The sequence below is a fragment of the Danio rerio genome, chromosome 18 (genome assembly GCF_052040795.2).
Source record: "Danio rerio strain M-AB ecotype USA chromosome 18, GRCz13ab, whole genome shotgun sequence".
Classification (NCBI taxonomy): domain Eukaryota; kingdom Metazoa; phylum Chordata; class Actinopteri; order Cypriniformes; family Danionidae; genus Danio; species Danio rerio.
The window spans coordinates 34,190,977-34,210,632 of NC_141038.1; the positions used below are offsets into that span (position 1 = coordinate 34,190,977).

Here is a 19,656-nt window from a genome sequence, read left to right on the forward strand (position 1 = left end):
TCAGAATGTAATAAAACCAGATCCAGCCATAAAATGCATCATTCTTTTTTGTTTTAGACAACATTTCATGCACTGTTAAACATGTTAAAGCAAGTTGCAAGTGAAAATCTATGTCTCTGACTGAGTTTGCATTACTGTGATTTGACCTCTCTGCTGGCTGAGATAAGCTCATTTTCAACGTCCAATTCAGAATGTAATAAAACCTAATCCAGCTATAAAATGCATCATTCTTTTTTGTTTTAGACAACATTTCATGCACTGTTAAACATGTTAAAGCAAGTTGCAAGTGAAAATCTATGTCTCTGACTGAGTTTGCATTACTGTGATTTGACCTCTCTGCTGGCTGAGATAAGCTCATTTTCAACGTCCAATTCAGAATGTAATAAAACCAGATCCAGCCATAAAATGCATCATTCTTTTTTGTTTTAGACAACATTTCATGCACTGTTAAACATGTTAAAGCAAGTTGCAAGTGAAAATCTATGTCTCTGACTGAGTTTGCATTACTGTGATTTGACCTCTCTGCTGGCTGAGATAAGCTCATTTTCAACGTCCAATTCAGAATGTAATAAAACCAGATCCAGCTATAAAATGCATCATTCTTTTTTGTTTTAGACAACATTTCATGCACTGTTAAACATGTTAAAGCAAGTTGCAAGTGAAAATCTATGTCTCTGACTGATTTTGCATTACTGTGATTAGACCTCTCTGCTGGCTTAGATAAGCTCATTTTCAACGTCCAATTCAGAATGTAATAAAACCAGATCCAGCCATAAAATGCATCATTCTTTTTTGTTTTAGACAACATTTCATGCACTGTTAAACATGTTAAAGCAAGTTGCAAGTGAAAATCTATGTCTCTGACTGAGTTTGCATTACTGTGATTTGACCTCTCTGCTGGCTGAGATAAGCTCATTTTCAACGTCCAATTCAGAATGTAATAAAACCAGATCCAGCCATAAAATGCATCATTCTTTTTTGTTTTAGACAACATTTCATGCACTGTTAAACATGTTAAAGCAAGTTGCAAGTGAAAATCTATGTCTCTGACTGAGTTTGCATTACTGTGATTTGACCTCTCTGCTGGCTGAGATAAGCTCATTTTCAACGTCCAATTCAGAATGTAATAAAACCAGATCCAGCCATAAAATGCATCATTCTTTTTTGTTTTAGACAACATTTCATGCACTGTTAAACATGTTAAAGCAAGTTGCAAGTGAAAATCTATGTCTCTGACTGAGTTTGCATTACTGTGAGTTGACCTCTCTGCTGGCTGAGATAAGCTCATTTTCAACGTCCAATTCAGAATGTAATATAACCTGATCCAGCTATAAAATGCATCATTCTTTTTTGTTTTAGACAACATTTCATGCACTGTTAAACATGTTAAAGCAAGTTGCAAGTGAAAATCTATGTCTCTGACTGAGTTTGCATTACTGTGATTTGACCTCTCTGCTGGCTGAGATAAGCTCATTTTCAACGTCCAATTCAGAAAGTGATAAAAACAGATCTAGCCATAAAATGCATCATTCTTTTTTTGTTTTAGACAACATTTCATGCACTGTTAAACATGTTAAAGCAAGTTGCAAGTGAAAATCTATGTCTCTGACTGAGTTTGCATTACTGTGATTTGACCTCTCTGCTGGCTGAGATAAGCTCATTTTCAACGTCCAATTCAGAATGTAATAAAACCAGATCCAGCCATAAAATGCATCATTCTTTTTTGTTTTAGACAACATTTCATGCACTGTTAAACATGTTAAAGCAAGTTGCAAGTGAAAATCTATGTCTCTGACTGAGTTTGCATTACTGTGATTTGACCTCTCTGCTGGCTGAGATAAGCTCATTTTCAACGTCCAATTCAGAATGTAATAAAACCTAATCCAGCTATAAAATGCATCATTCTTTTTTGTTTTAGACAACATTTCATGCACTGTTAAACATGTTAAAGCAAGTTGCAAGTGAAAATCTATGTCTCTGACTGAGTTTGCATTACTGTGATTTGACCTCTCTGCTGGCTGAGATAAGCTCATTTTCAACGTCCAATTCAGAATGTAATAAAACCAGATCCAGCCATAAAATGCATCATTCTTTTTTGTTTTAGACAACATTTCATGCACTGTTAAACATGTTAAAGCAAGTTGCAAGTGAAAATCTATGTCTCTGACTGAGTTTGCATTACTGTGATTTGACCTCTCTGCTGGCTGAGATAAGCTCATTTTCAACGTCCAATTCAGAATGTAATAAAACCAGATCCAGCTATAAAATGCATCATTCTTTTTTGTTTTAGACAACATTTCATGCACTGTTAAACATGTTAAAGCAAGTTGCAAGTGAAAATCTATGTCTCTGACTGATTTTGCATTACTGTGATTAGACCTCTCTGCTGGCTTAGATAAGCTCATTTTCAACGTCCAATTCAGAATGTAATAAAACCAGATCCAGCCATAAAATGCATCATTCTTTTTTGTTTTAGACAACATTTCATGCACTGTTAAACATGTTAAAGCAAGTTGCAAGTGAAAATCTATGTCTCTGACTGAGTTTGCATTACTGTGATTTGACCTCTCTGCTGGCTGAGATAAGCTCATTTTCAACGTCCAATTCAGAATGTAATAAAACCAGATCCAGCCATAAAATGCATCATTCTTTTTTGTTTTAGACAACATTTCATGCACTGTTAAACATGTTAAAGCAAGTTGCAAGTGAAAATCTATGTCTCTGACTGAGTTTGCATTACTGTGATTTCACCTCTCTGCTGGCTGAGATAAGCTCATTTTCAACGTCCAATTCAGAATGTAATAAAACCAGATCCAGCCATAAAATGCATCATTCTTTTTTGTTTTAGACAACATTTCATGCACTGTTAAACATGTTAAAGCAAGTTGCAAGTAAAAATCTATGTCTCTGACTGAGTTTGCATTACTGTGATTTGACCTCTCTGCTGGCTGAGATAAGCTCATTTTCAACGTCCAATTCAGAATGTAATAAAACCTGATCCAGCTATAAAATGCATCATTCTTTTTTGTTTTAGACAACATTTCATGCACTGTTAAACATGTTAAAGCAAGTTGCAAGTGAAAATCTATGTCTCTGACTGAGTTTGCATTACTGTGATTTGACCTCTCTGCTGGCTGAGATAAGCTCATTTTCAACGTCCAATTCAGAATGTAATAAAACCAGATCCAGCCATAAAATGCATCATTCTTTTTTGTTTTAGACAACATTTCATGCACTGTTAAACATGTTAAAGCAAGTTGCAAGTGAAAATCTATGTCTCTGACTGAGTTTGCATTACTGTGATTTCACCTCTCTGCTGGCTGAGATAAGCTCATTTTCAACGTCCAATTCAGAATGTAATAAAACCAGATCCAGCCATAAAATGCATCATTCTTTTTTGTTTTAGACAACATTTCATGCACTGTTAAACATGTTAAAGCAAGTTGCAAGTGAAAATCTATGTCTCTGACTGAGTTTGCATTACTGTGATTTGACCTCTCTGCTGGCTGAGATAAGCTCATTTTCAACGTCCAATTCAGAATGTAATAAAACCAGATCCAGCCATAAAATGCATCATTCTTTTTTGTTTTAGACAACATTTCATGCACTGTTAAACATGTTAAAGCAAGTTGCAAGTGAAAATCTATGTCTCTGACTGAGTTTGCATTACTGTGATTTGACCTCTCTGCTGGCTGAGATAAGCTCATTTTCAACGTCCAATTCAGAATGTAATAAAACCTGATCCAGCTATAAAATGCATCATTCTTTTTTGTTTTAGACAACATTTCATGCACTGTTAAACATGTTAAAGCAAGTTGCAAGTGAAAATCTATGTCTCTGACTGAGTTTGCATTACTGTGATTTGACCTCTCTGCTGGCTGAGATAAGCTCATTTTCAACGTCCAATTCAGAATGTAATAAAACCAGATCCAGCCATAAAATGCATCATTCTTTTTTGTTTTAGACAACATTTCATGCACTGTTAAACATGTTAAAGCAAGTTGCAAGTGAAAATCTATGTCTCTGACTGAGTTTGCATTACTGCTTATTTTGACCTCTGCTGGCTCTGAAAAGCTCATTTTCAACGTTCAATTCAGAATGTGATAAAACCAGATCCAGCCACTAAAAAGCATTTTCTTTTTGCTTTAGACAACATTTCATGCACTGTTAAATATGTTTAAGAAAGTTGCAAGTGAAAATCTATGTCTCTGACTGATTTTGCATTACTGTGATTTGACCTCTCTGCTGGCTTAGATAAGCTCATTTTCAACGTCCAATTCAGAATGTAATAAAACCAGATCCAGCCATAAAATGCATCATTCTTTTTTGTTTTAGACAACATTTCATGCACTGTTAAACATGTTAAAGCAAGTTGCAAGTGAAAATCTATGTCTCTGACTGAGTTTGCATTACTGTGATTTGACCTCTCTGCTGGCTGAGATAAGCTCATTTTCAACGTCCAATTCAGAATGTAAAAAAAACCAGATCCAGCCATAAAATGCATCATTCTTTTTTGTTTTAGACAACATTTCATGCACTGTTAAACATGTTAAAGCAAGTTGCAAGTGAAAATCTATGTCTCTGACTGAGTTTGCATTACTGTGATTTGACCTCTCTGCTGGCTGAGATAAGCTCATTTTCAACGTCCAATTCAGAATGTAATAAAACCAGATCCAGCCATAAAATGCATCATTCTTTTTTGTTTTAGACAACATTTCATGCACTGTTAAACATGTTAAAGCAAGTTGCAAGTGAAAATCTATGTCTCTGACTGAGTTTGCATTACTGTGATTTGACCTCTCTGCTGGCTGAGATAAGCTCATTTTCAACGTCCAATTCAGAATGTAATAAAACCTGATCCAGCTATAAAATGCATCATTCTTTTTTGTTTTAGACAACATTTCATGCACTGTTAAACATGTTAAAGCAAGTTGCAAGTGAAAATCTATGTCTCTGACTGAGTTTGCATTACTGTGATTTGACCTCTCTGCTGGCTGAGATAAGCTCATTTTCAACGTCCAATTCAGAATGTAATAAAACCAGATCCAGCCATAAAATGCATCATTCTTTTTTGTTTTAGACAACATTTCATGCACTGTTAAACATGTTAAAGCAAGTTGCAAGTGAAAATCTATGTCTCTGACTGAGTTTGCATTACTGTGAGTTGACCTCTCTGCTGGCTGAGATAAGCTCATTTTCAACGTCCAATTCAGAATGTAATAAAACCTGATCCAGCTATAAAATGCATCATTCTTTTTTGTTTTAGACAACATTTCATGCACTGTTAAACATGTTAAAGCAAGTTGCAAGTGAAAATCTATGTCTCTGACTGAGTTTGCATTACTGTGATTTGACCTCTCTGCTGGCTGAGATAAGCTCATTTTCAACGTCCAATTCAGAATGTAATAAAACCAGATCCAGCCATAAAATGCATCATTCTTTTTTGTTTTAGACAACATTTCATGCACTGTTAAACATGTTAAAGCAAGTTGCAAGTGAAAATCTATGTCTCTGACTGAGTTTGCATTACTGTGATTTGACCTCTCTGCTGGCTGAGATAAGCTCATTTTCAACGTCCAATTCAGAATGTAATAAAACCAGATCCAGCTATAAAATGCATCATTCTTTTTTGTTTTAGACAACATTTCATGCACTGTTAAACATGTTAAAGCAAGTTGCAAGTGAAAATCTATGTCTCTGACTGATTTTGCATTACTGTGATTTGACCTCTCTGCTGGCTTAGATAAGCTCATTTTCAACGTCCAATTCAGAATGTAATAAAACCAGATCCAGCCATAAAATGCATCATTCTTTTTTGTTTTAGACAACATTTCATGCACTGTTAAACATGTTAAAGCAAGTTGCAAGTGAAAATCTATGTCTCTGACTGAGTTTGCATTACTGTGATTTGACCTCTCTGCTGGCTGAGATAAGTTCATTTTCAACGTCCAATTCAGAATGTAATAAAACCAGATCCAGCCATAAAATGCATCATTCTTTTTTGTTTTAGACAACATTTCATGCACTGTTAAACATGTTAAAGCAAGTTGCAAGTGAAAATCTATGTCTCTGACTGAGTTTGCATTACTGTGATTTCACCTCTCTGCTGGCTGAGATAAGCTCATTTTCAACGTCCAATTCAGAATGTAATAAAACCAGATCCAGCCATAAAATGCATCATTCTTTTTTGTTTTAGACAACATTTCATGCACTGTTAAACATGTTAAAGCAAGTTGCAAGTGAAAATCTATGTCTCTGACTGAGTTTGCATTACTGTGATTTGACCTCTCTGCTGGCTGAGATAAGCTCATTTTCAACGTCCAATTCAGAATGTAATAAAACCTGATCCAGCTATAAAATGCATCATTCTTTTTTGTTTTAGACAACATTTCATGCACTGTTAAACATGTTAAAGCAAGTTGCAAGTGAAAATCTATGTCTCTGACTGAGTTTGCATTACTGTGATTTGACCTCTCTGCTGGCTGAGATAAGCTCATTTTCAACGTCCAATTCAGAATGTAATAAAACCAGATCCAGCCATAAAATGCATCATTCTTTTTTGTTTTAGACAACATTTCATGCACTGTTAAACATGTTAAAGCAAGTTGCAAGTGAAAATCTATGTCTCTGACTGAGTTTGCATTACTGTGATTTGACCTCTCTGCTGGCTGAGATAAGCTCATTTTCAACGTCCAATTCAGAATGTAATAAAACCAGATCCAGCCATAAAATGCATCATTCTTTTTTGTTTTAGACAACATTTCATGCACTGTTAAACATGTTAAAGCAAGTTGCAAGTGAAAATCTATGTCTCTGACTGAGTTTGCATTACTGTGATTTGACCTCTCTGCTGGCTGAGATAAGCTCATTTTCAACGTCCAATTCAGAATGTAATAAAACCAGATCCAGCCATAAAATGCATCATTCTTTTTTGTTTTAGACAACATTTCATGCACTGTTAAACATGTTAAAGCAAGTTGCAAGTGAAAATCTATGTCTCTGACTGAGTTTGCATTACTGTGATTTGACCTCTCTGCTGGCTGAGATAAGCTCATTTTCAACGTCCAATTCAGAATGTAATAAAACCTGATCCAGCTATAAAATGCATCATTCTTTTTTGTTTTAGACAACATTTCATGCACTGTTAAACATGTTAAAGCAAGTTGCAAGTGAAAATCTATGTCTCTGACTGAGTTTGCATTACTGTGATTTGACCTCTCTGCTGGCTGAGATAAGCTCATTTTCAACGTCCAATTCAGAATGTAATAAAACCAGATCCAGCCATAAAATGCATCATTCTTTTTTGTTTTAGACAACATTTCATGCACTGTTAAACATGTTAAAGCAAGTTGCAAGTGAAAATCTATGTCTCTGACTGAGTTTGCATTACTGTGATTTGACCTCTCTGCTGGCTGAGATAAGCTCATTTTCAACGTCCAATTCAGAATGTAATAAAACCTGATCCAGCTATAAAATGCATCATTCTTTTTTGTTTTAGACAACATTTCATGCACTGTTAAACATGTTAAAGCAAGTTGCAAGTGAAAATCTATGTCTCTGACTGAGTTTGCATTACTGTGATTTGACCTCTCTGCTGGCTGAGATAAGCTCATTTTCAACGTCCAATTCAGAATGTAATAAAACCAGATCCAGCCATAAAATGCATCATTCTTTTTTGTTTTAGACAACATTTCATGCACTGTTAAACATGTTAAAGCAAGTTGCAAGTGAAAATCTATGTCTCTGACTGAGTTTGCATTACTGTGATTTGACCTCTCTGCTGGCTGAGATAAGCTCATTTTCAACGTCCAATTCAGAATGTAATAAAACCAGATCCAGCCATAAAATGCATCATTCTTTTTTGTTTTAGACAACATTTCATGCACTGTTAAACATGTTAAAGCAAGTTACAAGTGAAAATCTATGTCTCTGACTGAGTTTGCATTACTGTGATTTGACCTTTCTGCTGGCTGAGATAAGCTCATTTTCAACGTCCAATTCAGAATGTAATAAAACCAGATCCAGCCATAAAATGCATCATTCTATTTTGTTTTAGACAACATTTCATGCACTGTTAAACATGTTAAAGCAAGTTGCAAGTGAAAATCTATGTCTCTGACTGAGTTTGCATTACTGTGATTTGACCTCTCTGCTGGCTGAGATAAGCTCATTTTCAACGTCCAATTCAGAATGTAATAAAACCAGATCCAGCCATAAAATGCATCATTCTTTTTTGTTTTAGACAACATTTCATGCACTGTTAAACATGTTAAAGCAAGTTGCAAGTGAAAATCTATGTCTCTGACTGAGTTTGCATTACTGTGATTTGACCTCTCTGCTGGCTGAGATAAGCTCATTTTCAACGTCCATTTCAGAATGTAATAAAACCAGATCCAGCCATAAAATGCATCATTCTTTTTTGTTTTAGACAACATTTCATGCACTGTTAAACATGTTAAAGCAAGTTGCAAGTGAAAATCTATGTCTCTGACTGAGTTTGCATTACTGTGATTTGACCTCTCTGCTGGCTGAGATAAGCTCATTTTCAACGTCCAATTCAGAATGTAATAAAACCTGATCGAGCTATAAAATGCATCATTCTTTTTTGTTTTAGACAACATTTCATGCACTGTTAAACATGTTAAAGCAAGTTGCAAGTGAAAATCTATGTCTCTGACTGAGTTTGCATTACTGTGATTTGACCTCTCTGCTGGCTGAGATAAGCTCATTTTCAACGTCCAATTCAGAATGTAATAAAACCAGATCCAGCCATAAAATGCATCATTCTTTTTTGTTTTAGACAACATTTCATGCACTGTTAAACATGTTAAAGCAAGTTGCAAGTGAAAATCTATGTCTCTGACTGAGTTTGCATTACTGTGATTTGACCTCTCTGCTGGCTGAGATAAGCTCATTTTCAACGTCCAATTCAGAATGTAATAAAACCTGATCCAGCTATAAAATGCATCATTCTTTTTTGTTTTAGACAACATTTCATGCACTGTTAAACATGTTAAAGCAAGTTGCAAGTGAAAATCTATGTCTCTGACTGAGTTTGCATTACTGTGATTTGACCTCTCTGCTGGCTGAGATAAGCTCATTTTCAACGTCCAATTCAGAATGTAATAAAACCAGATCCAGCCATAAAATGCATCATTCTTTTTTGTTTTAGACAACATTTCATGCACTGTTAAACATGTTAAAGCAAGTTGCAAGTGAAAATCTATGTCTCTGACTGAGTTTGCATTACTGTGATTTGACCTCTCTGCTGGCTGAGATAAGCTCATTTTCAACGTCCAATTCAGAATGTAATAAAACCAGATCCAGCCATAAAATGCATCATTCTTTTTTGTTTTAGACAACATTTCATGCACTGTTAAACATGTTAAAGCAAGTTGCAAGTGAAAATCTATGTCTCTGACTGAGTTTGCATTACTGTGATTTGACCTTTCTGCTGGCTGAGATAAGCTCATTTTCAACGTCCAATTCAGAATGTAATAAAACCAGATCCAGCCATAAAATGCATCATTCTTTTTTGTTTTAGACAACATTTCATGCACTGTTAAACATGTTAAAGCAAGTTGCAAGTGAAAATCTATGTCTCTGACTGAGTTTGCATTACTGTGATTTGACCTCTCTGCTGGCTGAGATAAGCTCATTTTCAACGTCCAATTCAGAATGTAATAAAACCAGATCCAGCCATAAAATGCATCATTCTTTTTTGTTTTAGACAACATTTCATGCACTGTTAAACATGTTAAAGCAAGTTGCAAGTGAAAATCTATGTCTCTGACTGAGTTTGCATTACTGTGATTTGACCTCTCTGCTGGCTGAAATAAGCTCATTTTCAACGTCCAATTCAGAATGTAATAAAACCAGATCCAGCCATAAAATGCATCATTCTTTTTTGTTTTAGACAACATTTCATGCACTGTTAAACATGTTAAAGCAAGTTGCAAGTGAAAATCTATGTCTCTGACTGAGTTTGCATTGCTGCTTATTTTGGTGTGGTTTATTCATAAACTAATTTCGAGAGGATCACGTGCTTATAATCAACACGGCTGGCTCCTTGTTAGCTCCGTAATCAGCCCTATTAGATGATTACGGAAGCATTATAAATAACCTGAGTTTTCCACTCCAGTTATCTTCGTCTTGAAGCTCCCCCCCTTCCACCCCTACATCCTCCCACTTTTTTTGATCGGGCGACACGGTGGCCCAGTGGCTAGCACTGTTGCCTCACAGCAAGAACACCGCTAGTCCAACCCATCGAGCTGGTTGGTGTTTCTGTGTGGAGTTTGCATGTTCTCCCCGTGTTCGCGTGGGTTTTCCCCGGGTTCTCCGGTTTCCTCCCACCGTCCAAAAACATAAACCATAGCAATCGACTAAAACAATTATCACTCAATACAACCTGAGTTTGCACTTCTCACGGTGACAAGCAGGGGAGTTCTCGAGACCTACCTGACCTCGAATTCCCCTCTCGCCCTTCTAACGGGAGGGAGCCCCGGGCTCGAGGATATTACGAGCTCAGGGCTCTCTTCCGGGACAGCATGCCAAATACGCTTTATTGATTATCAGCTAAGTGTGAACTCTTGAAACCTCTGCTGGCTCTGAAAAGCTCATTTTCAACGTTCAATTCAGAATGTGATAAAACCAGATCCAGCCATAAAATGCATCATTCTTTTTTGTTTAAGACAACATTTCATGCACTGTTAAACATGTTAAAGCAAGTTGCAAGTGAAAATCTATGTCTCTGACTGAGTTTGCATTACTGTGATTTGACCTCTCTGCTGGCTGAGATAAGCTCATTTTCAACGTCCAATTCAGAATGTAATAAAACCAGATCCAGCTATAAAATGCATCATTCTTTTTTGTTTTAGACAACATTTCATGCACTGTTAAACATGTTAAAGCAAGTTGCAAGTGAAAATCTATGTCTCTGACTGATTTTGCATTACTGTGATTTGACCTCTCTGCTGGCTGAGATAAGCTCATTTTCAACGTCCAATTCAGAATGTAATAAAACCAGATCCAGCCATAAAATGCATCATTCTTTTTTGTTTTAGACAACATTTCATGCACTGTTAAACATGTTAAAGCAAGTTGCAAGTGAAAATCTATGTCTCTGACTGAGTTTGCAACGTCCAATTCAGAATGTAATAAAACCTGATCCAGCTATAAAATGCATCATTCTTTTTTGTTTTAGACAACATTTCATGCACTGTTAAACATGTTAAAGCAAGTTGCAAGTGAAAATCTATGTCTCTGACTGAGTTTGCATTACTGTGATTTGACCTCTCTGCAGGCTGAGATAAGCTCATTTTCAACGTCCAATTCAGAATGTATTAAAACCAGATCCAGCCATAAAATGCATCATTCTTTTTTGTTTTAGACAACATTTCATGCACTGTTAAACATGTTAAAGCAAGTTGCAAGTGAAAATCTATGTCTCTGACTGAGTTTGCATTACTGTGATTTGACCTCTCTGCTGGCTGAGATAAGCTCATTTTCAACGTCCAATTCAGAATGTAATAAAACCAGATCCAGCCATAAAATGCATCATTCTTTTTTGTTTTAGACAACATTTCATGCACTGTTAAACATGTTAAAGCAAGTTACAAGTGAAAATCTATGTCTCTGACTGAGTTTGCATTACTGTGATTTGACCTTTCTGCTGGCTGAGATAAGCTCATTTTCAACGTCCAATTCAGAATGTAATAAAACCAGATCCAGCCATAAAATGCATCATTCTATTTTGTTTTAGACAACATTTCATGCACTGTTAAACATGTTAAAGCAAGTTGCAAGTGAAAATCTATGTCTCTGACTGAGTTTGCATTACTGTGATTTGACCTCTCTGCTGGCTGAGATAAGCTCATTTTCAACGTCCAATTCAGAATGTAATAAAACCAGATCCAGCCATAAAATGCATCATTCTTTTTTGTTTTAGACAACATTTCATGCACTGTTAAACATGTTAAAGCAAGTTGCAAGTGAAAATCTATGTCTCTGACTGAGTTTGCATTACTGTGATTTCACCTCTCTGCTGGCTGAGATAAGCTCATTTTCAACGTCCATTTCAGAATGTAATAAAACCAGATCCAGCCATAAAATGCATCATTCTTTTTTGTTTTAGACAACATTTCATGCACTGTTAAACATGTTAAAGCAAGTTGCAAGTGAAAATCTATGTCTCTGACTGAGTTTGCATTACTGTGATTTGACCTCTCTGCTGGCTGAGATAAGCTCATTTTCAACGTCCAATTCAGAATGTAATAAAACCTGATCGAGCTATAAAATGCATCATTCTTTTTTGTTTTAGACAACATTTCATGCACTGTTAAACATGTTAAAGCAAGTTGCAAGTGAAAATCTATGTCTCTGACTGAGTTTGCATTACTGTGATTTGACCTCTCTGCTGGCTGAGATAAGCTCATTTTCAACGTCCAATTCAGAATGTAATAAAACCAGATCCAGCCATAAAATGCATCATTCTTTTTTGTTTTAGACAACATTTCATGCACTGTTAAACATGTTAAAGCAAGTTGCAAGTGAAAATCTATGTCTCTGACTGAGTTTGCATTACTGTGATTTGACCTCTCTGCTGGCTGAGATAAGCTCATTTTCAACGTCCAATTCAGAATGTAATAAAACCTGATCCAGCTATAAAATGCATCATTCTTTTTTGTTTTAGACAACATTTCATGCACTGTTAAACATGTTAAAGCAAGTTGCAAGTGAAAATCTATGTCTCTGACTGAGTTTGCATTACTGTGATTTGACCTCTCTGCTGGCTGAGATAAGCTCATTTTCAACGTCCAATTCAGAATGTAATAAAACCAGATCCAGCCATAAAATGCATCATTCTTTTTTGTTTTAGACAACATTTCATGCACTGTTAAACATGTTAAAGCAAGTTGCAAGTGAAAATCTATGTCTCTGACTGAGTTTGCATTACTGTGATTTGACCTCTCTGCTGGCTGAGATAAGCTCATTTTCAACGTCCAATTCAGAATGTAATAAAACCAGATCCAGCCATAAAATGCATCATTCTTTTTTGTTTTAGACAACATTTCATGCACTGTTAAACATGTTAAAGCAAGTTGCAAGTGAAAATCTATGTCTCTGACTGAGTTTGCATTACTGTGATTTGACCTTTCTGCTGGCTGAGATAAGCTCATTTTCAACGTCCAATTCAGAATGTAATAAAACCAGATCCAGCCATAAAATGCATCATTCTTTTTTGTTTTAGACAACATTTCATGCACTGTTAAACATGTTAAAGCAAGTTGCAAGTGAAAATCTATGTCTCTGACTGAGTTTGCATTACTGTGATTTGACCTCTCTGCTGGCTGAGATAAGCTCATTTTCAACGTCCAATTCAGAATGTAATAAAACCAGATCCAGCCATAAAATGCATCATTCTTTTTTGTTTTAGACAACATTTCATGCACTGTTAAACATGTTAAAGCAAGTTGCAAGTGAAAATCTATGTCTCTGACTGAGTTTGCATTACTGTGATTTGACCTCTCTGCTGGCTGAAATAAGCTCATTTTCAACGTCCAATTCAGAATGTAATAAAACCAGATCCAGCCATAAAATGCATCATTCTTTTTTGTTTTAGACAACATTTCATGCACTGTTAAACATGTTAAAGCAAGTTGCAAGTGAAAATCTATGTCTCTGACTGAGTTTGCATTGCTGCTTATTTTGGTGTGGTTTATTCATAAACTAATTTCGAGAGGATCACGTGCTTATAATCAACACGGCTGGCTCCTTGTTAGCTCCGTAATCAGCCCTATTAGATGATTACGGAAGCATTATAAATAACCTGAGTTTTCCACTCCAGTTATCTTCGTCTTGAAGCTCCCCCCCTTCCACCCCTACATCCTCCCACTTTTTTTGATCGGGCGACACGGTGGCCCAGTGGCTAGCACTGTTGCCTCACAGCAAGAACACCGCTAGTCCAACCCATCGAGCTGGTTGGTGTTTCTGTGTGGAGTTTGCATGTTCTCCCCGTGTTCGCGTGGGTTTTCCCCGGGTTCTCCGGTTTCCTCCCACCGTCCAAAAACATAAACCATAGCAATCGACTAAAACAATTATCACTCAATACAACCTGAGTTTGCACTTCTCACGGTGACAAGCAGGGGAGTTCTCGAGACCTACCTGACCTCGAATTCCCCTCTCGCCCTTCTAACGGGAGGGAGCCCCGGGCTCGAGGATATTACGAGCTCAGGGCTCTCTTCCGGGACAGCATGCCAAATACGCTTTATTGATTATCAGCTAAGTGTGAACTCTTGAAACCTCTGCTGGCTCTGAAAAGCTCATTTTCAACGTTCAATTCAGAATGTGATAAAACCAGATCCAGCCATAAAATGCATCATTCTTTTTTGTTTAAGACAACATTTCATGCACTGTTAAACATGTTAAAGCAAGTTGCAAGTGAAAATCTATGTCTCTGACTGAGTTTGCATTACTGTGATTTGACCTCTCTGCTGGCTGAGATAAGCTCATTTTCAACGTCCAATTCAGAATGTAATAAAACCAGATCCAGCTATAAAATGCATCATTCTTTTTTGTTTTAGACAACATTTCATGCACTGTTAAACATGTTAAAGCAAGTTGCAAGTGAAAATCTATGTCTCTGACTGATTTTGCATTACTGTGATTTGACCTCTCTGCTGGCTGAGATAAGCTCATTTTCAACGTCCAATTCAGAATGTAATAAAACCAGATCCAGCCATAAAATGCATCATTCTTTTTTGTTTTAGACAACATTTCATGCACTGTTAAACATGTTAAAGCAAGTTGCAAGTGAAAATCTATGTCTCTGACTGAGTTTGCAACGTCCAATTCAGAATGTAATAAAACCTGATCCAGCTATAAAATGCATCATTCTTTTTTGTTTTAGACAACATTTCATGCACTGTTAAACATGTTAAAGCAAGTTGCAAGTGAAAATCTATGTCTCTGACTGAGTTTGCATTACTGTGATTTGACCTCTCTGCAGGCTGAGATAAGCTCATTTTCAACGTCCAATTCAGAATGTATTAAAACCAGATCCAGCCATAAAATGCATCATTCTTTTTTGTTTTAGACAACATTTCATGCACTGTTAAACATGTTAAAGCAAGTTGCAAGTGAAAATCTATGTCTCTGACTGAGTTTGCATTACTGTGATTTGACCTCTCTGCTGGCTGAGATAAGCTCATTTTCAACGTCCAATTCAGAATGTAATAAAACCAGATCCAGCCATAAAATGCATCATTCTTTTTTGTTTTAGACAACATTTCATGCACTGTTAAACATGTTAAAGCAAGTTGCAAGTGAAAATCTATGTCTCTGACTGAGTTTGCATTACTGTGATTTGACCTCTCTGCTGGCTGAGATAAGCTCATTTTCAACGTCCAATTCAGAATGTAATAAAACCAGATCCAGCCATAAAATGCATCATTCTTTTTTGTTTTAGACAACATTTCATGCACTGTTAAACATGTTAAAGCAAGTTGCAAGTGAAAATCTATGTCTCTGACTGAGTTTGCATTACTGTGATTTGACCTCTCTGCTGGCTGAGATAAGCTCATTTTCAACGTCCAATTCAGAATGTAATAAAACCAGATCCAGCCATAAAATGCATCATTCTTTTTTGTTTTAGACAACATTTCATGCACTGTTAAACATGTTAAAGCAAGTTGCAAGTGAAAATCTATGTCTCTGACTGAGTTTGCATTACTGTGATTTGACCTCTCTGCTGGCTGAGATAAGCTCATTTTCAACGTCCAATTCAGAATGTAATAAAACCAGATCCAGCCATAAAATGCATCATTCTTTTTTGTTTTAGACAACATTTCATGCACTGTTAAACATGTTAAAGCAAGTTGCAAGTGAAAATCTATGTCTCTGACTGAGTTTGCATTACTGTGATTTGACCTCTCTGCTGGCTGAGATAAGCTCATTTTCAACGTCCAATTCAGAATGTAATAAAACCAGATCCAGCCATAAAATGCATCATTCTTTTTTGTTTTAGACAACATTTCATGCACTGTTAAACATGTTAAAGCAAGTTGCAAGTAAAAATCTATGTCTCTGACTGAGTTTGCATTACTGTGATTTGACCTCTCTGCTGGCTGAGATAAGCTCATTTTCAACGTCCAATTCAGAATGTAATAAAACCTGATCCAGCTATAAAATGCATCATTCTTTTTTGTTTTAGACAACATTTCATGCACTGTTAAACATGTTAAAGCAAGTTGCAAGTGAAAATCTATGTCTCTGACTGAGTTTGCATTACTGTGATTTGACCTCTCTGCTGGCTGAGATAAGCTCATTTTCAACGTCCAATTCAGAATGTAATAAAACCAGATCCAGCCATAAAATGCATCATTCTTTTTTGTTTTAGACAACATTTCATGCACTGTTAAACATGTTAAAGCAAGTTGCAAGTGAAAATCTATGTCTCTGACTGAGTTTGCATTACTGTGATTTCACCTCTCTGCTGGCTGAGATAAGCTCATTTTCAACGTCCAATTCAGAATGTAATAAAACCAGATCCAGCCATAAAATGCATCATTCTTTTTTGTTTTAGACAACATTTCATGCACTGTTAAACATGTTAAAGCAAGTTGCAAGTGAAAATCTATGTCTCTGACTGAGTTTGCATTACTGTGATTTGACCTCTCTGCTGGCTGAGATAAGCTCATTTTCAACGTCCAATTCAGAATGTAATAAAACCAGATCCAGCCATAAAATGCATCATTCTTTTTTGTTTTAGACAACATTTCATGCACTGTTAAACATGTTAAAGCAAGTTGCAAGTGAAAATCTATGTCTCTGACTGAGTTTGCATTACTGTGATTTGACCTCTCTGCTGGCTGAGATAAGCTCATTTTCAACGTCCAATTCAGAATGTAATAAAACCTGATCCAGCTATAAAATGCATCATTCTTTTTTGTTTTAGACAACATTTCATGCACTGTTAAACATGTTAAAGCAAGTTGCAAGTGAAAATCTATGTCTCTGACTGAGTTTGCATTACTGTGATTTGACCTCTCTGCTGGCTGAGATAAGCTCATTTTCAACGTCCAATTCAGAATGTAATAAAACCAGATCCAGCCATAAAATGCATCATTCTTTTTTGTTTTAGACAACATTTCATGCACTGTTAAACATGTTAAAGCAAGTTGCAAGTGAAAATCTATGTCTCTGACTGAGTTTGCATTACTGTGATTTGACCTCTCTGCTGGCTGAGATAAGCTCATTTTCAACGTCCAATTCAGAATGTAATAAAACCTGATCCAGCTATAAAATGCATCATTCTTTTTTGCTTTAAACAACATTTCATGCACTGTTAAACATGTTAAAGCAAGTTGCAAGTGAAAATCTATGTCTCTGACTGAGTTTGCATTACTGTGATTTGACCTCTCTGCTGGCTGAGATAAGCTCATTTTTAACGTCCAATTCAGAATGTAATAAAACCTGATCCAGCTATAAAATGCATCATTCTTTTTTGTTTTAGACAACATTTCATGCACTGTTAAACATGTTAAAGCAAATTGCAAGTGAAAATCTATGTCTCTGACTGAGTTTGCATTACTGTGATTTGACCTCTCTGCTGGCTGAGATAAGCTCATTTTCAACGTCCAATTCAGAAAGTGATAAAAACAGATCTAGCCATAAAATGCATCATTCTTTTTTGTTTTAGACAACATTTCATGCACTGTTAAACATGTTAAAGCAAGTTGCAAGTGAAAATCTATGTCTCTGACTGAGTTTGCATTACTGTGATTTGACCTCTCTGCTGGCTGAGATAAGCTCATTTTCAACGTCCAATTCAGAATGTAATAAAACCAGATCCAGCCATAAAATGCATCATTCTTTTTTGTTTTAGACAACATTTCATGCACTGTTAAACATGTTAAAGCAAGTTGCAAGTGAAAATCTATGTCTCTGACTGAGTTTGCATTACTGTGATTTGACCTCTCTGCTGGCTGAGATAAGCTCATTTTCAACGTCCAATTCAGAATGTAATAAAACCAGATCCAGCTATAAAATGCATCATTCTTTTTTGTTTTAGACAACATTTCATGCACTGTTAAACATGTTAAAGCAAGTTGCAAGTGAAAATCTATGTCTCTGACTGAGTTTGCATTACTGTGATTTGACCTCTCTGCTGGCTGAGATAAGCTCATTTTCAACGTCCAATTCAGAATGTAATAAAACCAGATCCAGCCATAAAATGCATCATTCTTTTTTGTTTTAGACAACATTTCATGCACTGTTAAACATGTTAAAGCAAGTTGCAAGTGAAAATCTATGTCTCTGACTGAGTTTGCATTACTGTGATTTGACCTCTCTGCTGGCTGAGATAAGCTCATTTTCAACGTCCAATTCAGAATGTAATAAAACCAGATCCAGCTATAAAATGCATCATTCTTTTTTGTTTTAGACAACATTTCATGCACTGTTAAACATGTTAAAGCAAGTTGCAAGTGAAAATCTATGTCTCTGACTGATTTTGCATTACTGTGATTTGACCTCTCTGCTGGCTTAGATAAGCTCATTTTCAACGTCCAATTCAGAATGTAATAAAACCAGATCCAGCCATAAAATGCATCATTCTTTTTTGTTTTAGACAACATTTCATGCACTGTTAAACATGTTAAAGCAAGTTGCAAGTGAAAATCTATGTCTCTGACTGAGTTTGCATTACTGTGATTTGACCTCTCTGCTGGCTGAGATAAGCTCATTTTCAACGTCCAATTCAGAATGTAATAAAACCAGATCCAGCCATAAAATGCATCATTCTTTTTTGTTTTAGACAACATTTCATGCACTGTTAAACATGTTAAAGCAAGTTGCAAGTGAAAATCTATGTCTCTGACTGAGTTTGCATTACTGTGATTTCACCTCTCTGCTGGCTGAGATAAGCTCATTTTCAACGTCCAATTCAGAATGTAATAAAACCAGATCCAGCCATAAAATGCATCATTCTTTTTTGTTTTAGACAACATTTCATGCACTGTTAAACATGTTAAAGCAAGTTGCAAGTAAAAATCTATGTCTCTGACTGAGTTTGCATTACTGTGATTTGACCTCTCTGCTGGCTGAGATAAGCTCATTTTCAACGTCCAATTCAGAATGTAATAAAACCTGATCCAGCTATAAAATGCATCATTCTTTTTTGTTTTAGACAACATTTCATGCACTGTTAAACATGTTAAAGCAAGTTGCAAGTGAAAATCTATGTCTCTGACTGAGTTTGCATTACTGTGATTTGACCTCTCTGCTGGCTGAGATAAGCTCATTTTCAACGTCCAATTCAGAATGTAATAAAACCAGATCCAGCCATAAAATGCATCATTCTTTTTTGTTTTAGACAACATTTCATGCACTGTTAAACATGTTAAAGCAAGTTGCAAGTGAAAATCTATGTCTCTGACTGAGTTTGCATTACTGTGATTTGACCTCTCTGCTGGCTGAGATAAGCTCATTTTCAACGTCCAATTCAGAATGTAATAAAACCAGATCCAGCCATAAAATGCATCATTCTTTTTTGTTTTAGACAACATTTCATGCACTGTTAAACATGTTAAAGCAAGTTGCAAGTGAAAATCTATGTCTCTGACTGAGTTTGCATTACTGTGATTTGACCTCTCTGCT

General features: G+C 36.0%; 1 long non-coding RNA gene across 1 annotated transcript; it reads right to left on the reverse strand.

Moving 5' to 3' along the window:
- Nucleotides 1–1,171: 1,171 nt before the first annotated feature.
- Nucleotides 1,172–18,390, reverse strand: LOC147839775 (uncharacterized). The gene is made up of 3 exons (XR_015515086.1): nucleotides 17,591–18,390; nucleotides 4,911–5,343; nucleotides 1,172–2,677 (listed from the first exon to the last, which is right to left on the reverse strand). It is a non-coding gene; the product is annotated as an uncharacterized LOC147839775 (long non-coding RNA).
- Nucleotides 18,391–19,656: the final 1,266 nt, after the last annotated feature.